This window comes from Serinus canaria, chromosome 23 (assembly GCF_022539315.1).
Source record: "Serinus canaria isolate serCan28SL12 chromosome 23, serCan2020, whole genome shotgun sequence".
NCBI classification, from domain to species: Eukaryota; Metazoa; Chordata; class Aves; order Passeriformes; family Fringillidae; genus Serinus; species Serinus canaria.
This window is the reverse complement of record NC_066336.1, coordinates 1,200,752-1,226,766: the sequence shown is the minus strand read 5'-3', so window position 1 is coordinate 1,226,766 and position 26,015 is coordinate 1,200,752. Positions and strand designations below refer to the sequence as shown.

The 26,015-nt window shown below is 53.3% G+C and overlaps 1 protein-coding gene across 5 annotated transcripts in view; it reads right to left on the bottom strand.

Moving 5' to 3' along the window:
* HIVEP3 (HIVEP zinc finger 3) overlaps positions 1 to 26,015 on the bottom strand; it is a 228,806-nt gene that overhangs the window by 75,073 nt on the left and 127,718 nt on the right. For 3 of the 5 annotated variants that reach the window (XM_050983156.1, XM_050983160.1, XM_050983157.1), the window contains one exon: positions 25,043 to 25,135. The exons of 1 other annotated variant lie outside the window; for it this stretch is intronic. The gene's annotated coding sequence lies outside the window, so the exon portion shown is untranslated. Of the gene's footprint in view, positions 1 to 25,042; positions 25,172 to 26,015 lie in introns of those variants that run through there. One more of the 5 variants, XM_050983158.1, reaches the window with a different exon arrangement.

Here is a 26,015-nt window from a genome sequence, read left to right as displayed (position 1 = left end):
TCCCAGGGAACAATTCCTAATTCCCAAAATCCAGCCAATCCCCACATCACACTTTCTTCCCTTTCCCATTCCAAAGCCTGCACAGAACCAGGCCCTGACACCACAAATAATCTGATTTTTCATTACAGACATTCCAAGCTGATGGGATCCCCTCTTTGGGACACAAATCCCACCAGCCTCAGGAGCTGTGCTCCATTTTGGACCTTCTGGACCTTTTTCAAGGAAAATGAAGAATTTCCAGAGTGCCCCCAGATCCCTGTGACCACACCAGGCCTCCCCAGCCACAGCAGGACCTGGAATATCAATGGTTTTCCTGGGAAATATTTTCCAGGGAAAATATCGATAATATTTTCTGAAAATATTGTCAATTTCCTGGAAATCTGGAGGGGAGTCAGGACTGGGCTGCCCTGCCCACCAGGAGCAGCCACATCAGGGCTCCCTGGCTGGGAGGGGAGGGAAGTTTGGGGTTGGAATCTGTGGGCAGAGAACGGGAGAATCCAAAAACTGCTCAGGGCAACCCCAGCCCCGTGGGGAGGAGGGAAGGGAAGGTTTGGGAAGGTTTGGGAAAGGGAAAGGGAAAGGGAAAGGGAAAGGGAAAGGGAAAGGGAAAGGAAAGGGAAAGGGAAAGGGAAAGGGAAAGGGAAAGGGAAAGGGAAAGGGAAAGTCCTGAACCAGTCCATGATCACCAAGCCCTCGCTGCCACCTGGCTGTGGAGAACCTGGCAGAGCTCAGTGCCAGAAGAGGTTTTTATCACAAGGAAATTCTCATTTTACAGCAAAATTAAAAAAAAAAAATATATCAGGATCCCATTTCAGAAGCCAACAGTGGGAATTTCTGGAATTTCTGCCCCATCCCTCTCTGGCTGCCAGGGCTTCCCCAGCCACAAACACCAGTGGAAATGACTGCTGGCCTCGCTGATGGACAGACAGCCCAACATTTCCTTCTGCATTTCTCTGACAAGTGAAGCTCCAGCCTGGCTCAGGAGCAGCCTGAGAAGCCCCAGCCAGGCTCCTGCTGCTCAGCTCCAGCTTAACAGGGAGGCATCGGCTCCTCCTGGGCTTGGAACAAAGAATTTTAGGTTAAAAGGGAAAAAGAAAACACAAAAGGAGCAGTGCAGGCACTGGAGATGAAGCAGCTTTAGAACCTCTTTTATCAGGGCAGCTTCCACCTCCAGGCTGGAGTTAAAAATTCATATCCCAACCACAGATACGAATTCCCAAAAATTCCTGTCACCCTCCCTGAGCCAGGGCAGCTCCTGGGGGCTCCTCCAGCCGTTCTGGGGGCTGGTGGCACTGCCAGAACCAATGTCCTGCCTGGCCTGGAATTTGAGGAAGGGGGGGTGAGGATCCCCTGGCAGTCAGGACATCCCTGGAGCTGCCAATTTCAGGGAGCCCTGGAGAGCTTGGAGCTGTTGCCCTGAGGAGCCACATCACAGCATCCCAGAAGGGTTTGGGGTTTCCAAGGGATTCTAAATCCAATCTTGTTCCAAGGGCAGGGACACCTTCCCTGGTGGCTCCCATGTCCAGCCTGGCCTGGGACAGCCCCAGGGATGCAGGGCCAGCCACAGCTGCTGCTGTCCCCTGCAGGGAGGTGACAATTGGGGTTCCAGCCCCCCCTTCAGCCCAGGTTTTACACAGACAGCCCCTTGTGCTCTCCCTCCCTCACAGAACCCGCCTGGAGCCTCAGCATGGCCGTGGCCCTGAGTGACCCCGGCAGGAGCTGCAGCCTGACAGGGCCAGAGGGGAGACTGGGAGGAGAATCCAGAGCAATTCCCTTTTCCCAGAGCCTCAGCCCTGATTCCAGAGCAGCACAGACTGCTGGGCTGGCTTTTCCCTTCTCCTCCCTGCAGCACCTTCAGCTCCAGGGAGAGCTCAGCTGTGCTCTGGCTCCATCCATGGACATTGGGCTCCCTGGGGCCTTGGGGAGGGTTCTGCCTTCAGCTGCCTTTGGGAAACTGGGAAATGCCAGTGGGATCCAGGTGGGAGCTTTATCCCCCTTCATGCAGTGCAGGCTGTCCTGGGATCTCTCTCCTCTTCCCCTCCTTGCTTGGAGCCACCCCCAGGGCTCTCCTGGAGCTCTCCTGGCCGAGTGAGTCCCAGCCCAGGCTCAGCACCTGCATCCCCACATCTCCAGCCCCACACCACCTGCCTAAACCCCCAAACCTGCCAGGCCTTTATTCCCTGCCTCCTCTTGCTCCAGGGGTGTCCCTGCTCTGGGGCTGCAGGGAGGGTTTGGGGTTCCTGAGCTGCTGAGAGCCCCAGGAAGGAGCCCCAGGTGGAGATCCCTGAGCAGGAATTTCTCCGCCCGCACTGTGCCAGGGCTGGGGCTGTGCTCACCCTGCCAGCCACGCTGCCTCCCATCCATCCTGGCTGTTTCAGCCCTGCAGAGCCTTTGGGGCATTGCTGGGAGCCTTGCTGCCCTCAGAGCCCAGCCCCAGGCTCCTCCATGGCCCCTCCAGCCCGGGAACGTGGGAACCAGCGGGAACGCTGGCCTTGGCAAGGGGCATGGAAATAAAGCACCAAGAGAGGGTCCCCAGGAGGAGAGGCTGGGACTGGGCCCAGCCTGGTGGTCATGACAAGGCCTTGGTTTAATTCCCTGGGAGATGACAGCAAAGTTCTGCTTAGGTGTGATCCTGATCCGGCCCTGATGTAAATCCATCCTCATTCATTGCTCAGAGCACAAGAGGCCGGGCAGGAAACGAGCAAAAAGCATTACTGAGAGAAAAAAGAAATTAATAAAAATCTCTGATCTCACTCTTGGTGGTACGGGGAGCGAAGCTCTGAGGATGCTGCTCTTGCTGCACCAGAATGCATTCAGGTTTTTTGGTTTGGCTCATGAAGAGCTCTTTTCCCTCACCCTCAGGAGCACTGGATGCAATTAAGCTCAGCAGCAATGGCCCTTTGCAGCTCCTTCCTGCCAGCAGGGGAAATCACACAGAAATGGGGGAGCTTGGGGCTTTTTCCCATCTCAGTGGGTGAATGAATGGCCACTGCAGCTCCTCAGGGCTGTCACCTGCTGAGGATTTCAGCTTGGCTGGGCCCAGTCTTTGCTCTGAACCAGGAGCCTGGATGGTTTGAGCTGCTCATTTATTTGGCCTCCCCTCATGCTGGGAGGGTGTTTGGGATGCAGCAGGGCTGGGATGGAGAACCCGAGCTGCTGCCCTGCTCAGAGCCACCCCCAGCTCCAGGCTGTGCTGTGCAGAGCTGTTTCAGCCCCAAACCAAGAATTCTCCTCCAAATGGCCTTGGAAGCTTTTATCCCCCAAGAAAGGAGGAGCAGAAGGCCCAGTCCCAGCCTCTCCTCCTGGGGACCCTCTCTTGGTGCTTTATTTCCATGTCCCTTGCCAAGGCCAGCGTTCCCGCTGGTTCCCACGTTCCCGGGCTGGAGGGGCCATGGAGGAGCCTGGGGCTGGGCTCTGAGGGCAGCAAGGCTCCCAGCAATGCCCCAAAGGCTCTGCAGGGCTGAAACAGCCAGGATGGATGGGAGGCAGCGTGGCTGGCAGGGTGAGCACAGCCCCAGCCCTGGCACAGTGCGGGCGGAGAAATTCCTGCTCAGGGATCTCCACCTGGGGCTCCTTCCCGGGGCTCTCAGCAGCTCAGGAACCCCAAACCCTCCCTGCAGCCCCAGAGCAGGGACACCCCTGGAGCAAGAGGAGGCAGGGAATAAAGGCCTGGCAGGTTTGGGGGTTTAGGCAGGTGGTGTGGGGCTGGAGATGTGGGGATGCAGGTGCTGAGCCTGGGCTGGGACTCACTCGGCCAGGAGAGCTCCAGGAGAGCCCTGGGGGTGGCTCCAAGCAAGGAGGGGAAGAGGAGAGAGATCCCAGGACAGCCTGCACTGCATGAAGGGGGATAAAGCTCCCACCTGGATCCCGCTGGCATTTCCCAGTTTCCCAAAGGCAGCTGAAGGCAGAACCCTCCCCAAGGCCCCAGGGAGCCCAATGTCCATGGATGGAGCCAGAGCACAGCTGAGCTCTCCCTGGAGCTGAAGGTGCTGCAGGGAGGAGAAGGGAAAAGCCAGCCCAGCAGTCTGTGCTGCTCTGGAATCAGGGCTGAGGCTCTGGGAAAAGGGAATTGCTCTGGATTCTCCTCCCAGTCTCCCCTCTGGCCCTGTCAGGCTGCAGCTCCTGCCGGGGTCACTCAGGGCCACGGCCATGCTGAGGCTCCAGGCGGGTTCTGTGAGGGAGGGAGAGCACAAGGGGCTGTCTGTGTAAAACCTGGGCTGAAGGGGGGGCTGGAACCCCAACTGTCACCTCCCTGCAGGGGACAGCAGCAGCTGTGGCTGCCCCTGCATCCCTGGGGCTGTCCCAGGCCAGGCTGGACATGGGAGCCACCAGGGAAGGTGTCCCTGCCCTTGGAACAAGATGAGATTTAGAATCCCTTGGAAACCCCAAACCCTTCTGGGATGCTGTGATGTGGCTCCTCAGGGCAACAGCTCCAAGCTCTCCAGGGCTCCCTGAAATTGGCAGCTCCAGGGATGTCCTGACTGCCAGGGGATCCTCATTCCCCCTTCCCCCAGTTTTGAGAGCAGAATCCAAATACGAGGCCCTCGAAATAAATCCTCTCTTGAGCCCCTCAGTGCCTGTGGCAGCTGCTGTTGGTTCATTGCCCCACAGCCACGCCGAGGGAGCACCAAAACCACGGGGAAAATTACTCCTGGGGCCCACTCCTGCTCCTCCTCGGGTTTATTTTACCCAAAAATATTTATTGAATGCATTATATGATAATATCATATTTATCTTGGGTTGTTCAGGCTGAGCTCTGCCTTCAGAAATGGCTCAGAGCAGCGAGGAGTCACGGGGGAAGCGCTTCGAGGGTTTGGCACTGGTGCAGAGAAAAGTTCTCTGCTGCTCTGAAGGAAGTGGAGAGAGGCTGTGAACTGAGATTGAACCAGCAGCTCTTGAGGATGCAATCAGTCAGAGAGAAAAGGGGAAAAGAAAAAACCCAAAATGTCTTTGCAGAACATTGGCCATTAGCTCCATCTGTGAGCAGAAAATGGCACCGAGGTCCAGCAGGAAATCAGATGCTCAAAGCTGTGCCCCAACCACTCATCAAGGAATAAAAATTCTTTGTTTCATCTTCCCCACTGGTGAAAAATGAGAAATTTCACTCTGCAGGCCTCAAAATGGGAATATCCAGGCTGCTCCCAAGAGCTCCCAGCCAGGAAGGGCCCAGCAGCATCCGACCCCCCCAGGGGCACAGGGACAGGGGACACCTGCCCTGCTCTGAGCTGGCACACTGGGGCCAGGCTGGTACTGTGGGGGATTTAGGGACTGGATAGACACAGGGAAGGTGTGGAAATGCTGAAAGGAGTCAGGGCTAGAGCCAGGCTGGGAGAGCTGGGGGTGCTGCCCTGGAGAGGAGAAGGCTCCAGGGAGAGCTGAGAGCCCCTGCAGGGCCTGAAGGGGCTCCAGGAGAGCTGCAGAGGGACTGGGGACAAGGATGGAGGGACAGGAGCCAGGGAATGGCTGCCAGTGCCAGAGGGCAGGGCTGGATGGGATCTTGGCAATTGGGAATTGTTCCCTGGCAGGGTGGGGAGGGGCTGGGCTGGAATTGCCAGAGCAGCTGGGGCTGCCCCTGGATCCCTGGCAGTGCCCAAGGCCAGGCTGGACATTGGGGCTGGGAGCACCTGGCACAGTGGGAGGGGTCCCTGGCACAGTGGGAGGGGTCCCTGGCACGGTGGGAGGGGTCCCTGGCACGGTGGGAGGGGTCCCTGGCATGGCATGGGTGGCTCTGGGTGGGATTTCAGGTCCTTCCAACCCAAACCATCCCATGGCTCTGTGACAAAGCCTCTCCCAGCTGAGCTCTCCCAGCCTGGCAGCAGCAGCAGCTCAGCCCCCCTGGTTGAATCCCTCAGCATTCTCCTCTCCCTGGTGGAACAGCTCCCACATTTTGGCCATTTCTGTCCCACCACTCCTTCCCTCCTTTTCTCCATCCTCCTCATCTGGAGCATCTCCTTGACCAATTCTAATTTTTATCTCCTCTCCTGCCACCCCCTTCCTCTCTATGAAGCTCAGCTGAGTTTGTTTTTTTTTGTTTGGTTTTTTTTTTGTTTGGGGATTTTTTTCCCCCTTATCAGAGAGATTAAAAAAGCCAAAATCTGCATGCACAGAGGCTGTGCTGCACTCCTGCTGGATGACACCAAAGAACCACAAGGGCAGAGCCCCGGGGAGGCCGGGGCTGATGCAAACGGAAAACGAGGCAGCCAGAGGAAGTCGTTCTGTCGGGTTTGGTTCTTGCCGGGGCTTTTTGGGGTGGCTTCTTTCCATAGAAAGTTTCCACTGCAGTTTTTGAAATGAAACCTGGGTGTATTTTTGCCCTCAGAGCTGTGAGGTTGAACAGGAGGAGCGGGGCTGAGAGGCAGAGAAGCAGCACAAGGCTGTGCCCAGGGGGGTGGAGCAGAGAGAGAACACAAGGGATGGCCCAAAACCATCCCTGGGGCACTTCCTGAAAGGAAAAACTGGGGAAAAGTCAAGATATAATTCGGGAATGACATTGGAGAGATTTTAGTGGGGACAGACAGAAAGAGAGCCAGAGCTGCACAGGCAGAATTGCTTGGTGGGATGGAGAAAAATGGAGGAACACCAGGAAAAGCGGAGGGAAAAACAGAAAAAGTGGAATTAACACCAGGAAAAGTGGGAGGAACACCAGGAAATGTGGAGGGAACACCAGGAAAAGTGGGAGGAACACCAGGAAATGTGGAGGGAACACCAGGAAATGTGGGATGAGCACCAGGAAGGTGAAATTAACACCAGGAATGAGTACCAGGGAAAGTAGAGGAAACACCAGGAATAGTGGAAGGAGCACCAAGAAAAGTGGAATAAACACCAGAAACACCAGGATAAGTGGGATAAACACCAGGAAAAGTAGGATAAATACCAGGAAAAGTGGAATTAACAACAGGAGAAGTGGATGCCAGGAAATGTGGGATGAGCACCAGGAAAAGTGGAGGGAACACCAGGAAAAGTGGAGGGAACACCAGAAAAAGTGGGATGAGCACCAGGAAAAGGGAATTAACAGCGGGAATAGTGGAGGGAATCCCAGGAAAGGTGGAGGGACCCCCAGGAAATCCCTCCACCAAGGCTCACCCCCCCCTCCCCGGGGGCTCAGACCCATCCCCACGCTGCCAGCCCCACCCCCTCCTCTCCAGGATGCAGAATTCCATGGAATCCCCTCAGTTTTGAGTTCTGGGGGGAGGCTCAGCCGTGGGGGGAAAAACAACAGCCTGCAGAATTCCACCTGTGCCAGAGCTTCCAACCCCTCAGCCTGAGAATCCAGGGGATTTGGGGATGAATCCAGGGGATTTGGGAACAAATCCAGGGGTTCTGGGGATGCTCCAGGGGATTTTGGGGATGCTCCAGGGGATTTTGGGGATGCCTCCAGGGGATTTTGGGGATGCCTCCAGGGGATTTTGGGGATGCCTCCAGGGGTTTGTGGGATGCCTCCAGGGGTTTGTGGGATGCCTCCAGGGAATTTGAGAATGCTCCAGGGTTTCTCCAGGAGTTCTGAGGATTCTCCAGAATTTAGAATGCCTGAGGGGATTGAGGGATTCTCCAGGGGTTTTGGGGATTCTTCAGGGGATTTGGGGATGCTCCAGGAGTTCTGGGGATGCCCCAGGGGATTTAGTGGTGCCTCCAGGGGTTTGGGGAATGCTCCAGGGGATTTAGGGATGTGTTGCCACCTTCCCCCCAGCAGGTTGAGCAGCTCCTGCTCCCCAGCAAAGCAGCAGCACCAAGCCAGGACATAAAATCCCCTCCTACAGCAGATTGCCAGCCCTCCCTGGAACCCTCCAAAGGGCTGAAATAAAAAATTAAAAATATATATATATATAAAAAATAAATAAAAAAATTTAAAAAAACCCCAACTTAGATGTAAAAAAGGGGTTAAATTTAAAAGGGGTTAAATAAAAAAGAGGTTAATAAAAAAGGGATTAAATAAAAAAGAGGTTAAATTTAAAAAGGGGTTAAATAAAAAAGGGATTAATAAAAAAAGGGGTTAAATAAAAAAGGGGTTAAATAAAAAAGGGGTTAAATAAAAGAGGGGTTAAATAAAAGAGGGGTTAAATAAAATAAGGGTTAAATAAAATAAGGTGTTAAATTAAAAAAGGGGTTTAATTTTTAAAAAACAGTTAAATAAAAAGAAGGGGTTAAATTTCAAAACGGGGTTAAATAAAAAAGGGGATAAGTAAATAAAAAAAAATTTGTTAAATTAAAAAAGGGGTTAAATAAAAAAAGGGTTAAAAAATAAAGGGTTAAATAAGGGGTTAAATTAAAATAAAGGGTTAAATTGAAAAAAGAAATAGCGGTTTAATTTTAAAAAGGGGGGTCAAATAACGCGGCCAGCACGGAGCTCTGCTGGAAAAATGACTCCCAGGAAGGATGGCAACAAAGCGGAGCCATGAAATATTCAGGAGGCTCGGGCTGGGGGGAGCAGAGCGGGCCCGGCCCAGCGGGCTCGGGGTCCCGGAGCGGCCCCGATCCCGTTCGAATTTCATCGCACCGCTCCCAGCAGCGCCTGCAGGGACGGGCTGGGCAGGAGGGAGGGATTGGGCTGGGGGGGAGGAGGGGAAAGGTGGGGTGGGATGGGGCAGCCAGGGGGCTCCGGGGTCATTCCCGGCTCCTGGGGGGCTCTGGGGATCTGGTCGGACTCCTAATGTATCCCAGAATATCAGAATTTAGAATTACAAATCATACAATTCCAGAATGGTTTGGGATGAAGGGAGCCTGAAGTCATCCCATCCATGGGAGGGACATCTCCCACTGCCCCAGACTGGGAATGTGGCCCTGGCTCTCTGGGTCAGTGAGACAGGCTCTGCTCCACGGGCCAGGGGGAATCCTGCCCTGGGTGCCACATTCCTCCATGGCCATCAGTGTCCTGAGTGCCACATCCCTCATTAGCCACCAATGACCCAGGTGCCACATCCTTCCATGGCCATCAGTGAGCTGAGTGCCACATCCCTCAGTGACCATCAATGACCCAGGTGCCACATCCTTCCATGGCCATCAGTGTCCTGAGTGCCACATCCCTCATTAGCCACCAATGACCCAGGTGCCACATCCTTCCATGGCCATCAGTGTCCTGAGTGCCACATCCCTCATTAGCCACCAATGACCCAGGTGCCACATCCTTCCATGGCCATCAGTGTCCTGAGTGCCACATCCCTCAGTGACCATCAATGACCCAGGTGCCACATCCTTCCATGGCCATCAGTGAGCTGAGTGCCACATCCCTCAGTGACCATCAATGACCCAGGTGCCACATCCTTCCATGGCCATCAGTGAGCTGAGTGCCACATCCCTCAGTGACCACCAATGACCCAGGTGCCACATCCTTCCATGGCCATCAGTGAGCTGAGTGCCACATCCCTCATTAGCCATCAATGACCCAGGTGCCACATCCTTCCATGGCCATCAGTGAGCTGAATGCCACATCCCTCAGCGACCATCAATGCCCTGGTGCCACATCCCTCAAGGGACATCCATCAACTGGGTGCCTCAATGGTACAATGACCTGGGTGCCACATCCCTCATTAGCCATCAGTGCCCTCCCTGGGTGCCACATCCCTCCCTCAATGGCCATCAATGCCCTCAGTGCCACATCCTTCAAGTAACCTGCCATCAGTGACCAGCCATCAGTGTTCTGGGTGTCACATCCCCCAGTGGTCATCAATGCCATGGGTGTCACATCCCTCCCGCAATGGCCATCAACCACCTTGGTGACACAACCTTCAATGACCATAAAGCACCTGGGTGTCACATCCCCCAGTGGTCATCAATGCCATGGGTGTCACATCCCTCCCTCAATGGCCATCGATGCCCTGGGTGCCATGTCCCTCAGTGGCCATCAGTGACCTGGGTGCCACATCCCTCCCTGAATGGCCATTGATGCCCTCAGTGCCATCTCCCTCAAGGGCCATCAGTGACATGGGTGTCACATCCCTCAAGGGCCATCAGTGACATGGGTGTCACATCCCTCAGTGGCCATCAGTGACCTGGGTGCCACATCCCTCCATGGCCACAAACCACCCCCAGAGGGCTGGCACGGCCTGAGCAGTGTTAAACAAACAGAGAGCCCCCAGAGAGCCCAAAATAAAGTGAGAGGTGACTTGGGGTCACTTATGAGGGTAATTATTGAAGGTAATTATTAAAATTAAATTATGAAGGTAATTATTGGAGTGCAAACCATCAGAACCTGCAGACAAAGCTGCCTTTCCTCCTTCCTGCTCAGCCTCTCGGTGACAAAGAGCCCTCTAAAGTGCCACAAATAATCCACCCCAGGAACGGCTCCCAACCCTCCTGGGGTGCCCCTGTCCCTCCCTGTGCCTGCCAGGTGAGCCCCCGAGCTGGGACCACGGCGATCCTGAGGGATGATCCTCAATCGGGGAACAATGAACGGGAATTAAATTATCTCACATCGCAGAGCTCTGGAGCAGCCTGCCACGCATCTGGGAGCTGGGAAATCCATGGGATCCAGTGATCCACAGCTCATCTGGGAGCTGAGGGGATCCAGTGATCCACAGCTCATCTGGGAGCTGGGAACTGAGGGGATCCAGTGATCCACAGCTCATCTGGGAGCTGGGAACTGAGGGGATCCAGTGATCCACAACTCATCTGGGAGCTGGGAACTGAGGGGATCCAGTGATCACAGCTCATCTGGGAACTGATGGGATCCAGTGATCCACAGCTCATCTGGGAACTGATGGGATCCAGTGATCCACAGCTCATCTGGGAGCTGGGAACTGAGGGGATCCAGTGATCCACAGCTCATCTGGGAGCTGGGAACTGACGGGATCCACTGATCCACAGCTCATCTGGGAAACCCATGGGATCCAGTGACCCACAGCTCATCTGGGAACAGATGGGATCCAGTGATCCACAACCCCTCAGTCAGCAGGAGAACCAATGGTGTCCAGTGATCCACAACTCATCTGGGAGCTGGGAACTGAGGGGATCCAGTGATCCACAGCTCATCTGGGAACTGATGGGATCCAGTGATCCACAACCCCTCAGTCAGCAGGAGAACCAATGGTGTCCAGTGATCCACAACTCACCTGGGAAACCCATGGGATCCAGTGATCCACAACTCATCTGGGAGCTGGGAACTGACAGGATCCAGTGATCCACAGCTCATCTGGGAAACCCATGGGATCCAGTGACCCACAGTTCCCAACCCCTCCATGAGCAGAACTGATGGAATCCAGTGATGCACAGCTCCCTGGGAGCAGGATGGGATCCAGTGATCCCCAACCGCTCCGTGAGCAGGAGAACCGATGGGATCCAGTGCTCCACAGCTCCCAGCAGCAGCAGTGGCCCTGCCCAGCCTCAGGGCTGGGGCAGATCAGCAGGAATGACCCCCCCAGTGAAGGAAGCACAACCAGAGCAGAAATCTGGGGTTATTTTCCATTCCTGGTGAAATGGAGCAGCCCAGGCTGCAGCTTGGTGAGGGTTAATAAGGAGTCCAAGCCCACGTGCTCAGCTGGGACCTCTCTGCTTTGTGCAGCACAACAAGATGGGTTTGGTGCTCTCTGGGAAACCTCCCCCAATTTCTGAGCAGTTTTTGACCCCACCTGTGCAGAAATTCTCTGGTTTCTGTGAGGAATACCTGCCGTGGCCGAGCAGAGCCAGGTGCACCCCGAGAGCAGCTCCAGGGGTTCTCCCCCACAGCCAGCCCCCCTGGGCACAGGGAGGCTCCCCTTGGGGACAGCACAGCCCGTGGTGGTGCCACTGCCAGCCCTGATCCATGCCAACAGCAGCACAAAGCCTTTTCTGCCAGCTGGGGACACACTCCAGCCCCACGGGCAGCAGAGCAGGGACTGAGCTCAACCCAGGAGCCCAAAGCAGCTCCAGCCCAGGGAGACTGCAAAGCAGCCAACTCACCTGGCACTGCCCCTGCACTTCCTGACAGCCCTAATGCCTGAAAAATGCATCCCAAAACCCTGAAAAATGCATCCCAAAACCGGCAAAATGCATCCCAAAAACTGCAAAATGCATCTAAAAGCTGCAAAATGCACCCTAAACCAGCAAAATGCATCCCAAAACCAGCAGAATGCACCCTAATCCAGCAAAATGCATCCCAAAAACTGCAAAATGCATCTAAAAGCTGCAAAATGCACCCTAAACCAGCAAAATGTACCCCTAACGCAGCAAAATTCATCCCAAATCAGCAAAATACAGCCTAAACCAGGAAAATTCATCCTAAAACTACAAAATGCATACTAAACCAGTTAAGTGCTTCCCAAATCCAGTAAAATTCATCCCGAAAGCTGGAAAATGCATCCCAAAAGCTGGAAAATGCATCCTAAACCTGACCCTGCAGGGCTCTGCTCCAGCACAATCCCAGCCCTGCCTTGGGGTGAGGAGAACCTCCCCAGTTTGGCAGCGCTGCTTTCAGCCCTGCTCCTGCTCCTGCACCAGCCCAGCTCCACCCACAGGCACCGAGCCCTTGGGGTTCACAACCACAGCACCCCAAATCCAACCTCGGCCACGGGAAGCCACCTCAGGCCACTCCTCCAGGGCCACTGTGGCCATGGCTCAGCTGTGGTGCCATCAGGGGACACCCAGATCCACCCCCCACCACAAATCCCATCCATCTCCAACTTCTCCCATTCCTCCAACAACCCTCCCCTCCCTTCCAACTTTTTCCCCTCCTCTTCAAAACAAAAACTGATTTATTTTATTGATACACCAACCCCCCGACACCAACCCCCCTTTCTCAGCACGCTGTTTCCTTTCTCTGCTGTTTCCCTTTCCTCGCCTCCATGGGAAACAGAGCCAGCAAAACCCTCCTGGAAATGCTGCTCCCAATTAAACCCAGCCCTTACGAAACCACCATGGCAGGCACTTGCTGCAGATATTTCTCCTAGAGGAGCTCGCAGCGTTTCCTCGCTGAACCCCCAAGCATAACAGTTTCCACAGCGATATTCCAGAGCGGGCAGCCGAGCCAGAAATAACAGAGAGAAATGGAAAACATCCCCTGCTCTGCCTCTGTGACACAGCCAGGGGGAGGAGAGGCTGCCCCAGCCACGGGGACCGGGACAAACCCAGCCCTGAGCAGCGCTTGGTGGGCACCGAGCCAAAGCAGCGCTTCTGGAGGGGATTCTGCTCTGCTGGGTGGGGGAGTGAGCCCTGCCCATGGCCTGAAGCAGCTGGATAGGAAATATCAAATGTCAAATGTAAAATAATATCAAATATCAAATGTAAAATAATATCAAATATCAAATGTAAAATAATATCAAATATCAAATGTAAAATAATATCAAATATCAAATGTAAAATGTAAAATATAAAATGTAAAATATAAAATGTAAAATAGAAAATGTAAAATAGAAAATAGAAAATATCAAATGTAAAACGTAAACGTAAAATGTAAAGTATAAAGTATAAAGTATAAATGTAAGATATCAAATATAAAATGTAAAATATACAATATAAAATATACAATATAAAATATAAAATATATAAAATATAAAATATAAAAATATAAAAATATAAAATGTAAAAATATAAAATATAAAATATATAAAATATAAAATATTCAGGGTGTTTTGTCCACCTGAGCCTCAGGTGCTCTGTCCCACCTTGGGAAAGGTGAAAATATAAAATATAAAATATAAAATATAAAATATAAAATATAAAATATAAAATATAAAATATATAAAATATAAAATATTCAGGGTGTTTTGTCCACCTGAGCCTCAGGTGTTCTGTCCCACCTTGGGAAAGGTGATTTGAGCTCTGGGGCAGCAGCAGGAATGGGAAGTGCCAGCTCTGGGTGCTCCCCTGAGCCACCCCTGAAGGAATCCGGGGCTGTGGGGCTGTGCTGGCAGAGCTGCAGGTGGAGCCCTGTGGAGCTGTGGGTGCATTCCCAGGGCGTTCCTGTGCTCCCATCCCATCCCCACCACTTTCTGCCTCTGGCTTCCCCCAGTGACTGCCCAGGGCTCTGGGCTGGTTCCAGCAAACTCCTCTCACAGTTATTTCCTGCACCAAGAGCCCTCCCCAGCTCAAACTCTTCACTCTCAAGGAAAGAACAAACTCAGCACTTTGTTTTTCAATAAAACCTCAACTTTTTACTCCCTCCTCCATCTCCCTTGTCCCCGTGTCCTTCCAGAGCCCTCCTGAGCTTTGCAAGAGCCCAACACAATTATTTGTGTGACAAAGGGACCACGGTTATCTCCTGGATTGGAATCAGGGATGGTTAAAGCCAAACCACTGCTCCCTTTGCTCTGATTTGACCAAAATGGGCTCAAAAATCATAAAAAAAAAAAAAAAAAAAAGCCCTGAAAAGGCAGGAAACAGCACCTGCCCAATTCCTGCCCAATATCCCAAAATCCATCTTCTCTGGCAGAGGAACATTCCCTGTGTCCTGCCCCATGTCCCCAGTCCCTCTCCAGCTCTCCTGGAGCCACATCCACACCCAGGGACGCCAGATGCTCCCAGCAGAGCCTCAGCTCCAGCCCCAGGGAGCGGGACTGGGCCATTCCTGCTGGTTTAATTCAGAAATTTCTCTCTACACGCCTGTTTACCCCAAACATCCAACTGAGGGAGGCTCCCCTTGGGGACAGCACAGCCCGTGGTGGTGCCACTGCCAGCTCTGATCCATGCCAACAGCAGCACAAAGCCTTTTCTGCCAGCTGGGGACACACTCCAGCCCCACGGGCAGCAGAGCGGGGCCTGAACTCAACCCAGGAGCCCAAAGCAGCTCCAGCCCAGGGAGCCTGCAAAGCAGCCAACTCACCTGGCACTGCCCCTGCACTTCCTGACAGCCCTAATGCCTGAAAAATGCATCCTAAACCAGCAAAATGCATCTCAAAACCCTGAAAAATGCATCCCAAACCAGCAAAATGCATCCCAAAACAAACAAAATGCATCCCAAACCTGCAAAATGCATCCCAATACCAGCAAAATGCATCCCACAACCGGCAAAATGCATCCCAAAAGCTGCAAAATGCATCCCAAAAGCGGCAAAATGCATCCCAAGACCAGCAAAATGCATCCCAAAATCTGCAAAATGCACCCTAATCCAGCAAAATGCATCCCAAAATCTGCAAAATGCACCCTAATCCAGCAAAATGCATCCCAATACCAGCAAAATGCATCCCACAACCGGCAAAATGCACCCAAAAGCGGCAAAATGCATCCCAAACCAGCAAAATGCATCCCAAAACCAGCAAATTCATCCCAAAACCAGCAAAATGCGTCCCAAAACCTGCAAAATGCGTCCCAAAATCTGCAAAATGCATCCCAAAGCAGCCTAATGCATCCTAAACCTGCAAAATGCATCCCCAAACTAGCAAAATTCATCCCAAATCGGCAAAGTGCATTCTATCCAGCAAAATGCATCCCAAAAACTGCAAAATTAATCCCAAATCCTGCAAAATGCACCCCAAAATCTGCAAAATGCATCCAAAACCAATGAAATGTGTCCTAAAAGCTGCAAAGTGTAGTCTGAAATCAGCAAAATGCACACTAAACCGGTAAAGTTCATCCCAAAACCTGCAAAATTCAACCCATGACCTGCAGAATGCATCCTAAAACCTGCAGAATGCATCCTCAAAGCTGCAAAATGAATCCAAAATGCATCCCAAAACCTGCAAAATGCGCCCTGAAACCTGCACAATGACAATAAATAATAAAATATAATTAGAATCAAATAATATCCAATAAATAATAATGTGTAATAAATAATTAATAATAAATAAACCGACACACAATAAATAATAATATGCCATTAATAATAATGCAGAATCAATAAATAACAATAAAACCTGGGGGGTTTTGCTGCAGCACAACCCCAGCCCTGCCTTGAGGAGAACCTCTCCAGTTTGGCAGCTCTGCTTTCAGCCCTGCTGCTGCCCCTGAACCAACCCAGCTCCATCCACAGCAGCTTTCCACAGGCACCGAGCCCTCGGGAATGAAAAATTGCCAAAATTGTGGAATTAGGCAGGATTGCCTCTGGATTGGCACCGAGCAGGGCAGGGAGCTCCTCAGGCCCTGAGGGTGCTGCAAAGGTGAGGGCTGAGGAGCCAGCCTGGGTTCAGCTCAAATCCTCAATGCTCTTTGGGTCTCTTTTACCCTTTCCAGCCGTTTTTGGGGTGGCTGCTGGGCCCTCTGAGATGCTCCAGCCCCAGGTGGTGAACACAGCTGGGAATGTCTAATTAATGAGGCTGAGCCAGGCTGGGAGAGCTGGGGGTGCTGCCCTGGAGAGGAGAAGGCTCCAGGGAGAGCTGAGAGCCCCTGCAGGGCCTGAAGGGGCTCCAGGAGAGCTGCAGAGGGACTGGGGACAAGGATGGAGGGACAGGAGCCAGGGAATGGCTGCCAGTGCCAGAGGGCAGGGCTGGATGGGATCTTGGCAATTGGGAATTGTTCCCTGGCAGGGTGGGGAGGGGCTGGGCTGGAATTGCCAGAGCAGCTGGGGCTGCCCCTGGATCCCTGGCAGTGCCCAAGGCCAGGCTGGACATTGGGGCTGGGAGCACCTGGCACAGTGGGAGGAGTCCCTGCACAGAGGGAGGGGTCCCTGGCACAGTGGGAGGGGTCCCTGGCACGGTGGGAGGTGTCCCTGGCACGGTGGGAGGGGTTCCTGGCACAGTGGGAGGAGCTTGGATTGAAGATCTCTTCCTACCCAAACCATTCCATGATTCCAGGATTCTGGAGCCACTCTGGAGCTCTGGGAGAGCTGGGGGTGCTGCCCTGGAGCAGAGAAGGCTCCAGGAGAGCTGCAGAGGGACTGGGGACAAGGCATGGAGGGACAGGAGCCAGGGAATGGCTCCCAGTCCCAGAGGGCAGGGCTGGATGGGATCTTGGGAATTGGGAGTTCCTGGCTGGGCTGGAATTGCCAGAGCAGTTGTGGCTGCCCCTGGATCCCTGGCAGTGCCCAAGGCCAGGTTTGGGACACAGAAAAGTGTCCCTGGGGCAGTGGGAGCTGTCCCTGCCCATTGGGATCTTCAGGTTCCCTTCCCAGCTGAAGCAGTTTGGGGTCCTGTGACAGGTCCCAGTTATTCGCTGTCACCCCCTGTGCACCAAGCACTTCCACCACCATTGACTGGGAATACCATTTAAAATAGCAGCCTTTTATTTTTATTTAGTGTTTTTCTTCCCTCTGCGGTCTTTTGCAAACTGCTGTGGGGGGAGTGTGGCAACGCTCCTGGGAGGGAGGGAGAATATTTTTAACCCCATTTTACAGAAGTGGGAACTGAGGCATGCACTTTTCCACCGGAGGAGATTGGCCCCAAACCCTTTAGAATCCTTGCAGGACGATTTCCAGCAGAGATCCTCGGTGCCAGAAGAAGCACACACTTATTCCAGGCTACAGTGGTCACTCTGTTGCGCCCCAGCCAATTTTCTCACCGTAAACAGAGCGCTGCAAGAGTGGTTTCTCTTCAGGTTTTGTTAATTTTAGCCTGAGAAAAGTCATGAAGGAAATACCTCAACACCACGGGCAGGATGGTGGGAGGTAACTGAACACCCAGCTCCCCTTTCCTTCCAGTGTCACCGACATGGTTTATGAAAAATCCTTTCCTTAGGGTTTTTCCTCTCCTGAGAGCTGAGAGGCCTCAGGAACAAACTGTAAACAATTTTTATCTTCTGCTGTGGAATGCCACGGGAAAATCTGTGATTGGCCCCGTCGGACTGTTTCCAATTGAGAGCCTATCACAGAACACCTGTCCAGTGTCTCGGGCTGGGAAAACCTTGTTTAGACATTCCTATTCTATTCTTAGCTTAGCCTTGGTAGTGAAATCCTTCTCTCTCTTCTTTTAGTATAGTTTCTATATCTTATCTATCATATCATAATAAATCAAGCCTTCTGATGCATGGAGTCGACTGTCTCGTCTCTTCCCTCATCCTGGGACCCCAGAAAACGAAGCAACACTTCCAGCTCAGAGCAGCCTCGCGTTTGCTGCCGGCATCTCCAGCTCTATTTTTGCCCCTGGCTCCAGGCTGACCTTGCCCAGACAAACACTCCCCCCCTCCAGGGCATCTTCAGCCCAGGCCTCATCTTCCTCTCCACCCTGCCAAGACCCAGCAGATGTTCAGAGGGTTCTCACAAACACCCCAAAATCTCTGTGCCCCCTCCCTGCCCCTCCTCCCAGCTTGGAGGCCAAGAGGCCCCAAATCTGAGCAATTTGCCGCACAAAGAGTGAAAGAATCTCTGAACTGGCTGAGGCTGAGGGGTCCCAGGGGTGTCGATCACATTTACAGCCTGGGACAAAAGGGACAAGTCCCATTTCCAGCCCAGCTCCTGATTTACAGGTGATGGGACCATTCCAGGGCTTTCCAAAAGCATCCATGGGAATCCTTCCATGTGGGCTTCAGGAATATTTCTTATTTTAAATTTCTACTCATTTCAGCCCCATCTTTTCCTATAGCTTCAATTCATAACACTGTCACTTCGATTGATGAATTTATTCAGTAAATATACAAATATTTCTGTATTTTATATAGAAAATTATTCAATAAATTTACAAATATTTCTAGATATATAGAGATTATTCAATAATTTACAATATTCTAGATAAATATAATTACTCAGTAATATACAAATATTATATATATAATTTATTCAGTAAATATACAAATATTTCTAGATAATATATAAATTTATACAGTAAATATATAATATTTCTATATAATATAAATTTATACAGTAAATATACAAATATTTATATATTATATATAAATTATCAGTAAATATACAAATATTTATATATTACATATAAATTTATCCAGTAAATATACAAATATTTCTATATTATATATAAATTTATCCAGTAAATATATAAATATTTCTATATTATTTATAAATTTATCCAGTAAATATACAAATATTTATATATAATATATAAATTTATCCAGTAAATATACGAATATTTATATATTATATATAAATTCATCCAGTAAATATATAAATATTATATATTATATATAAATTTATTCAGTAAATATATAAATGTTTATATATTATATATAAATTTATTCAGTAAATATACAAACATTTATATATTATATATAAATTTATTCAATAAATGTATAAATATTTTTATATAATATATGAATTTATTCAGTAAATGTCCCCAGAAAGGGAACAAACCCCAAAAACCTTGAACCAAGGGAACACAGGAAGCCCGTGGGCAGCACTGGAAGAGTCAGCAATGCCTCATGGGAAGCTCTGAGGAACATCCCTGGCAGTGCCAAAGCCTCAGCTCTGTCCTGGGGTCACTCCGTGCATCCCTCGGGATCCAGCAGGGGATGGATCCCAAAAAATGCATCCCAGTCCTATCCCACCCTTTTCCCTGGGAATCTCCCATTGCCTGAGGCAGGAGGAACCAGACACGAATCCAGGGCTCAGGGGGCTCTTCCTGGACCCCTTGGAAGGTCCTAAAACCCCTCCGAGTTTCCCAATTTCCACTGCAAATCCCTCACAGCCTAAGTGACAACCCCTCTGTCACCTGCAGCAGGTGGATCCCATTCCAAATCCAGCGAAATCCACCCTAAACCAGCAAGGTGCACCCCAAAAGCTGCAAAATGCATCCTAAACCAGCAAAATCCACCCCAAACCAGCAAAGTGCACCCCAAAAGCTGCAAAATGCATCCTAAACCAGCAAAATCCACCCTAAACCAGCAAAATTCATTCCAAAACCAGCAAAATGCATCCTAAACCAGCAAAATGCATTCCAAATCCAGCAAAATGCATCCTAAACCAGCCAAATCTACCCTAAACCAGCAAAATGCACCCCAAAAGCTGCAAAATGCATCCTTAACTAGCAAAATCCACCCTAAACCAACAAAATTCATTCCAAATCCAGCAAAAATGCATTCCAAAACCTGAAAAAATGCATCCTAAAGGAGTCAAATCCACCGTAAATCAGCAAAAAGCATCCCCAAACCTGCAAAATGCATCCTAAAGTACCAAAATTGCTTTTATTTGCTGAAGTTAATTTACAACAAGGAAAGTCGTAGCTGGCTCACCAGACTCATTCCCAAAATTTGTCCTTAATTTTATGGCTGTACCTCAGCAAAACGCAGCTTTTGCTGCCAGGTAAATGAATCCCAGAGCTGAGGGTGGAGGAGGCCGATCCCACAAGTCCTGGGGCAGGAATCTCTCCCTGATTCCCCTGGAAATGGCAATAAAGAGTCCCAGAGCTGCTGCTAAGGTGGCTCTGGGCCTTTTGGGTGAGGGAGCCCTTCAGGAGCAAAGGTTCAGACCCTTCAGAGCTGTCCCAGACTGCAGGGCAAGATGGATTCTGTTTGTCACCTGCATGGCAGCTGTCTCCTGCTCAGGGGCAGTTTTCCTTATCTCTCCCACACCCACTCCTCCCCCCAGGAGACCCCTGCTGATAACAGGCCATGGAATGTCCCTGCATGGCTGATAAGAACTGCAGCATCCCACTGGGAGATGGGAGCCCAGGGGGAGGAGCCAAGCATTCCTACCCGGATAGAATCTGGAGATTCTGGAACACCAGCACGGCTTCTGCACTGGATTTCCCAGAGGAGCAGCAGCTGCCTCTGCCCCTGGCCCTTCAGAGGCAGAGTGCACCTTTCTCCAGGATCCCTGCTCCAGCAGAACCAGCCCTGGCCCTGCAGGAGGGCTGAGCCACAATTCCAGTGGCACTGCTGCCAGCCCCCTGACCCACAGGGTGTCAGGCTCTGCTCTGCCTCTGCCAGGGTTGGTTCAGTTCACTGCACTGTTCATTTCATCCTTTTATTTTCTTCCCTAATAAAGAACTGTTATTCCTGCTCCCATATTTTTTGCCTGAGAACTCCTTAATTTCAAATTTATAGCAATTCAGAGGGGTGGGGTTTGCATTTTCCATTTCAGGGGAGGCTCCTGCCTTCCTCAGCAGACACCTGGCTTTCCAAACTAAGATAAGAACCCTTGCCTGGGCAAAGCAAAGTTGGGGTTCAGCCCTGGAAAAGTTGGGGTTCATTCCCTGGATTTGGGGAATCACTGAAATCCCTTCAGCCCAAGCTTGCTGGGAAAAGGGCCTGGCTCAGTTTTATGGGATTCTCGTGGGGTTTCCCCTCTGAGCTGCAGCACCCAGAGAGGGCTCAGCACAGCCCTGAATGCGTGGGTGCACCAGATTTGGGAGAGCCCCAAAAGCCAGGTCTGAATTCAGCTGGATCCTGCTGTTTTCTGACAGAGCTCTGCCTGAAATCTGCAGCATTCCTGGAGAACCAGAGCCCAGGAACTGAAACCCCAAAGGCTGATACCACTTCAACAAGCAGGTGACCCTCCAAATCCAGGAATGATGGATGGGTTGAAAGACAATTTAGGACCTGGAGACTGAGGCGCTGCTGAAGCTGAAAACCTCATTAGCACAAGGAAGGGTTTAATGAGGTTTCCTCCAGTGCTGGAGTTGCTCTGCTCTGATTTTGGGCCCGAAACACTCCTAAAAAGCGCCTGGGGTGGTGCCTGCCTTCAAGGCAGTGAGCAGCCAGCAGCCCTTGCTTACAGCAAATCCATTTTGAGAAGGTAGGAAAACCTGATCTCATGTTTTCCCCTCACTTATCCCAGCTCCAAAGTTGCCAAGCACTTCCCAGAAGGAAGGAAAGCGTCCCCAAACTGCAATTTTTCCGTCCAACTGGAAACAAACAACAACAATGTAAAAAAAAATATGGTTACAAAAATACCACCGAGGTCTCGAATGGGTTGGTTCCTGTTCCTCTGCGGGAAGAGGCTGCTCAGGTTTCCTCTGTAAACACCGGGGGATGGCTGTGCCCGTCCCTCCCGGCCCTGCGGGGCTCATTCCTCACCTGCTGCACCTGCAGGCCCCGCTCACCTCCTCGGGAAGCTCCACCAAGTGGGAAATGCACAAAAACCAGCGCTGCAGGGGCTTCTGACAGCCTGGGCTTCCCAGAGAGGAGAGGCTGGGCTTGGCTCGGGGCTTTGCAGAGAAAACGAGGCAGCGTGGAGACCAAAGGTGATTTATGGGCACATCCACTCTCCCCAAATGTTTTCTGAGTGCCTGAACCCCGCCAGCCCCCTCGGTGCGGACACACAAAGCGCCCTTTGATGCTCGTTAGGAGCTTCACCTTCTGCAGTCTCGTAATTAGAGCCGGGCAGGATGAAAATCGCCTTTATTTGGGATTCCTGCCCCGACTGCAGGGAGCGGGATCGCAGCGGAGTGCCCTGGGAAAGCCCAATTTCTGGAATTCCAGCCAGGGCACAGCGGGAGCACAAACAACCTCCGTCCTCTTGCAAGGTGGTCTCAGCTCAGCCAGGAGCGGCCCCGGATTAACGAGCCAGAGGTGGGAAGGGAGAGCTCAGCAAATGGAACGGGCAGGCTGGAAAACAGAATCAACATTTCCCTGCATCCCAAGCAGCCCCGCAGATCCCAGCAGAGCCATAAAACCCCCTAACAAGCAGCCTTTCTAAAGGCACGGACAATGAATGGTGCTGAATGTAGATTTGAAATAAATCGCTCTCCTTCCCAGAGGGTAATTTTCCTTTTTCCCTCCGTTTGACCCTCCCCTTGCCAAGAAACCCAAGGCTTTGAGGCGCTCTGGAGGCTGCTGAGGCACTTTCGGTGCTCAACACGTGCGGCCAGAAGTTGTGACAGCAGAGCTGGAGGCAGCAGGAGCCCGGGCGAGCGGGGGGGCCGCAGGAAGGCGGAGGAAATTCAGCTTTGCTGAGGCAGGAGCAGCTGGACGCGGCCCTGGGGCCGTGCCAGTGACGCGCGGGGAGTTCCCAGGAGCCCCTCATGACCGGGCTGCCACCCAATGCCCAGGATGGCCGCGGTGATTTCCCTCCAGGACACAGTGCCCTGCTCCCCCGGCTTCCCGGGAAAGCTCCCAGGGCAGAGCTGCCCCAGCCCCGCAGCCCGGGGGAGGTTTCTCAACAGCGCTTCTGTTGTTCGCTTCAGGAGAAATGTTATTTTCGGGAGCGCCGCTGCCGGGACTCACCCGCGGCTCCCCGGAGTGGTTCCCCACATCCGATCACGCTGCCCCGAACACTGAGCCATTCTCCTGAGCAGTGTTTTCCAAGAGAGAACTCCAAACATTTGGGACTTGCTGTCCTCCCAGTCCAGCCCGGCCCGGCCCGGCTGGGAGCGCGGTTCTGCCGGGCCAGCAGAACCCGAGCGGAGCTGGCTCTGCTCTGCCCCCGTCTCCCGCACCTGGGCAGCCCCTGGGCAGGGCAGGGGGCACGGAAACCTTCTGAGGGTGCCTTGTTCCCGAGCTCAAAGCGCGGGGAAGCAGCTGCACAACGCTGCTGGAATGGAGGAGGGCCAGCACGAGGAAGGGAGAAGTGCCTGTGGTGGATGAGGATGGAAATGGTCACCCACGGGGAGTGAATCCCCTTCCTCCGGGCTGCCCGAACTTCCCCAGGCTCCTCGGAGCATTGCTGGGAGGCTGCACCGCACTTGTGCCCCAGAGGACACAGCCCCAGCCCTGCTGCAGCAGTTCGCTGCCAGAGCACTCATTAATTAATCACTCAGTAACTCCTGCAAGTTCTTTTTTTTTCCCTGATGCACAGTCCGCACAGGCCCTCTACAGATTTGGGGTTTTCCTTCCTTAGCAAGGACTGCAGAGAAACCTCCACCAGCCCCAGGGCAAACCTTGGGGGCAAAAATCCCGGGAATCAGCTCAGAACAGCCCAGCTCAACCCCCCCCCGTCCCGCCCCGGGGTCTCTGCACCCTCCCCTGAAGGGATGAAAGAAATTTCCTATTTCCAGCACCCTGCAGCTAAGAAGGGCACGGCAGAAGGGGGTGAGGAGGACAATGTGACATCTTGGAGCCTTTTGACACCCGAGAGCCGAGTGAAAATCGCAGCATCCCACCGACCCCACCTGCTCTGGCTGAGGAAACGCGCTCTGCTGCCACCGGGAACATTTTCCCACAAGAATCCACCGGAAAAGCCCCCGAAGCACCGGGATTGTGTGAAAAGCACGAGTCCCCACAAGCACAAACACCTTCCTGGAGGGTCACTGACGCCAAAGAACCCGGGAGAGGTGGGGGTCGGGACAGAGGGACCAGCAGGACGGCCAGACAGCCAAGGTGAAACCTGGCTCCGTGCCCTGACAGGAACAATCCTTCAGCGCCGGGGAAACTCAGAGCCTGGGAGCTGCAGGTGATCCCCGGGCAGCGGAGCAGGGCTCGGATTGTATTGCTCACACCATAAATCACCGTGTCAGCTGCCCCAGCCGCTCCCACGAGCCAGCCTGGAGCTGGATGGAAGTGCCAGACCCTCTCAGCGCGGCCGGGGAGCTCGGGAACGAGCAGGGGGGAGAAGCAAACCACGCACGACGCCTTTTTCCGGAATAACAATGCCCGCATTTGCATAGAGCAGCTCAGCCCGGGAGGCACCGCTCGCACCTCTGGGCGCATCAAAGGCGTTATTAATTTCCATCGAGGAGAATTAAGGAGCTTAACTCGTTAGCACTCATTTACTCAGCCTCAATGCATTTTTAAAGCCGCCTCATTTTCTGCTGATGAGCAGGTGCTAATCAAGGAAAGCTTAAAAGGGATAAAACTCCCCGCGGGTCAAGCCCGGGGACAGCGAGTCCAGCCCCCGGCTTGGGGACATCCAACATCCTGCTTGGCAGGAGCTCCGCAGGGGTTTCGCTGGCACGGCTCCTGTCGCATCACGTGTGGCCCCAGAACAACCCCTCGGCTCCCCGCTCGCTTTCCTGTGCGAGTGATAAGGAGGAAATCCGTCCCAGACAGGCAGACAGCTCAGCCCAGCGCTCAGCCCAGCCCCAGCGCCCGGCTCCTCATTAGGGCCGGCCGCCAATTAAGAGCCCGAGCTTGCGGCGGTGCCAGCGCAGCCCCCGGAGGTGCTGGCGGCCGCTCAAGAGCCACAACCCCTCTCGGGCTGTCCAACAACGCCGTGCCCAGGAGGGAAAAAAATTCAAATCGCCGACACCCAGCTCCTGGTTACCCAGCGCGGTGACCTCGGCGGCACCGGGTGCCCTTGTGCCACCGGGGACGCCTGAGCCCCGGCGTGCCCTGGCGGCGCTGGGCACGGCTGGCACGCGATGGAGCGGCGGCAGAGCCGCTCTGCGGGCTCGCACACGACACGCAGCGAGCCGGGCCCGGGGGACGCGCTCGGCGTTACCTGCACTCGCCCCCCGCGCGGCAGCCGCGGCTCTCCCATGGCTCTGCCGGCGCCAGGCTGGACCCCGCGGCTCCAGGGGGATCTTCTGCCGCGCTGCAATAGAAAAGGTTGGTTTAAAGCTCCTTATTTGGGCAGTGATGTCAAGGGAAGTCGCTCGGGCAGCGCCTCCCCCTTTTTCCATTCACTCCACATTGTTTCCTGTTGTCAAGCGGCGGCTGGGGCTCCGCGCGGCCGCGGGATCCTCCGGACACGGGATCCTCTGGATAGAGGGATCCTCTGGATACAGGGATCCTCCGGACACGGAATCCTCCGGACACCGGATCCTCTGGATACAGGGATCCTCCGGACACGGGATCCTTTAGACACAGGGATCCTCTGGCCATGGGATCCCCTGGCCACGGGATCCTCTGGACACAGAGATCCTCTGGACAGGGGATCCTTTAGACACGGGATGCTCTGGACACAGAAATATCTGGCCATGGGATCCTCTGGACACAGGGATCCTCTGGCCATGGAATCCTCTGGACACGGGATCCTTTAGACACGGGATGCTCTGGACACAGAGATCTCTGACCATGGGATCCTCCAGCCGTGGGATCCTCCGGCCACAGAGATCCTCCAGTTCTGGGGATCCTCCTGTCCTAGGGATCCTCAAGTCCCGGGGATCCTCCAGTCCTAGGGGACCTTGGGGGACCCTCCAGTTCTGGGGGTCCTCCAGCAGCGGCATCCTCCGGCCAGGGGGGCCCTGCAGCTCTGGGGACCCCCGAGCCCCGGGAATCCTCCATCCCCGGGGATGCTCCGGCCGCTGCCCCGCCCGGGGCCGAGCTGGGCGGGCCGGACACTGGAGCGGCTCCGAGCTGCCCCCGCTCTCCGCAGCCCTTCCCATCGCCCGACCCGCGATTCCCACCCCTCCTTGCCTGCAGGGGCCGGGGGCAGCCGGGGGTCCCGGCGGCCGAGGCAGCGCTGTGGGCCC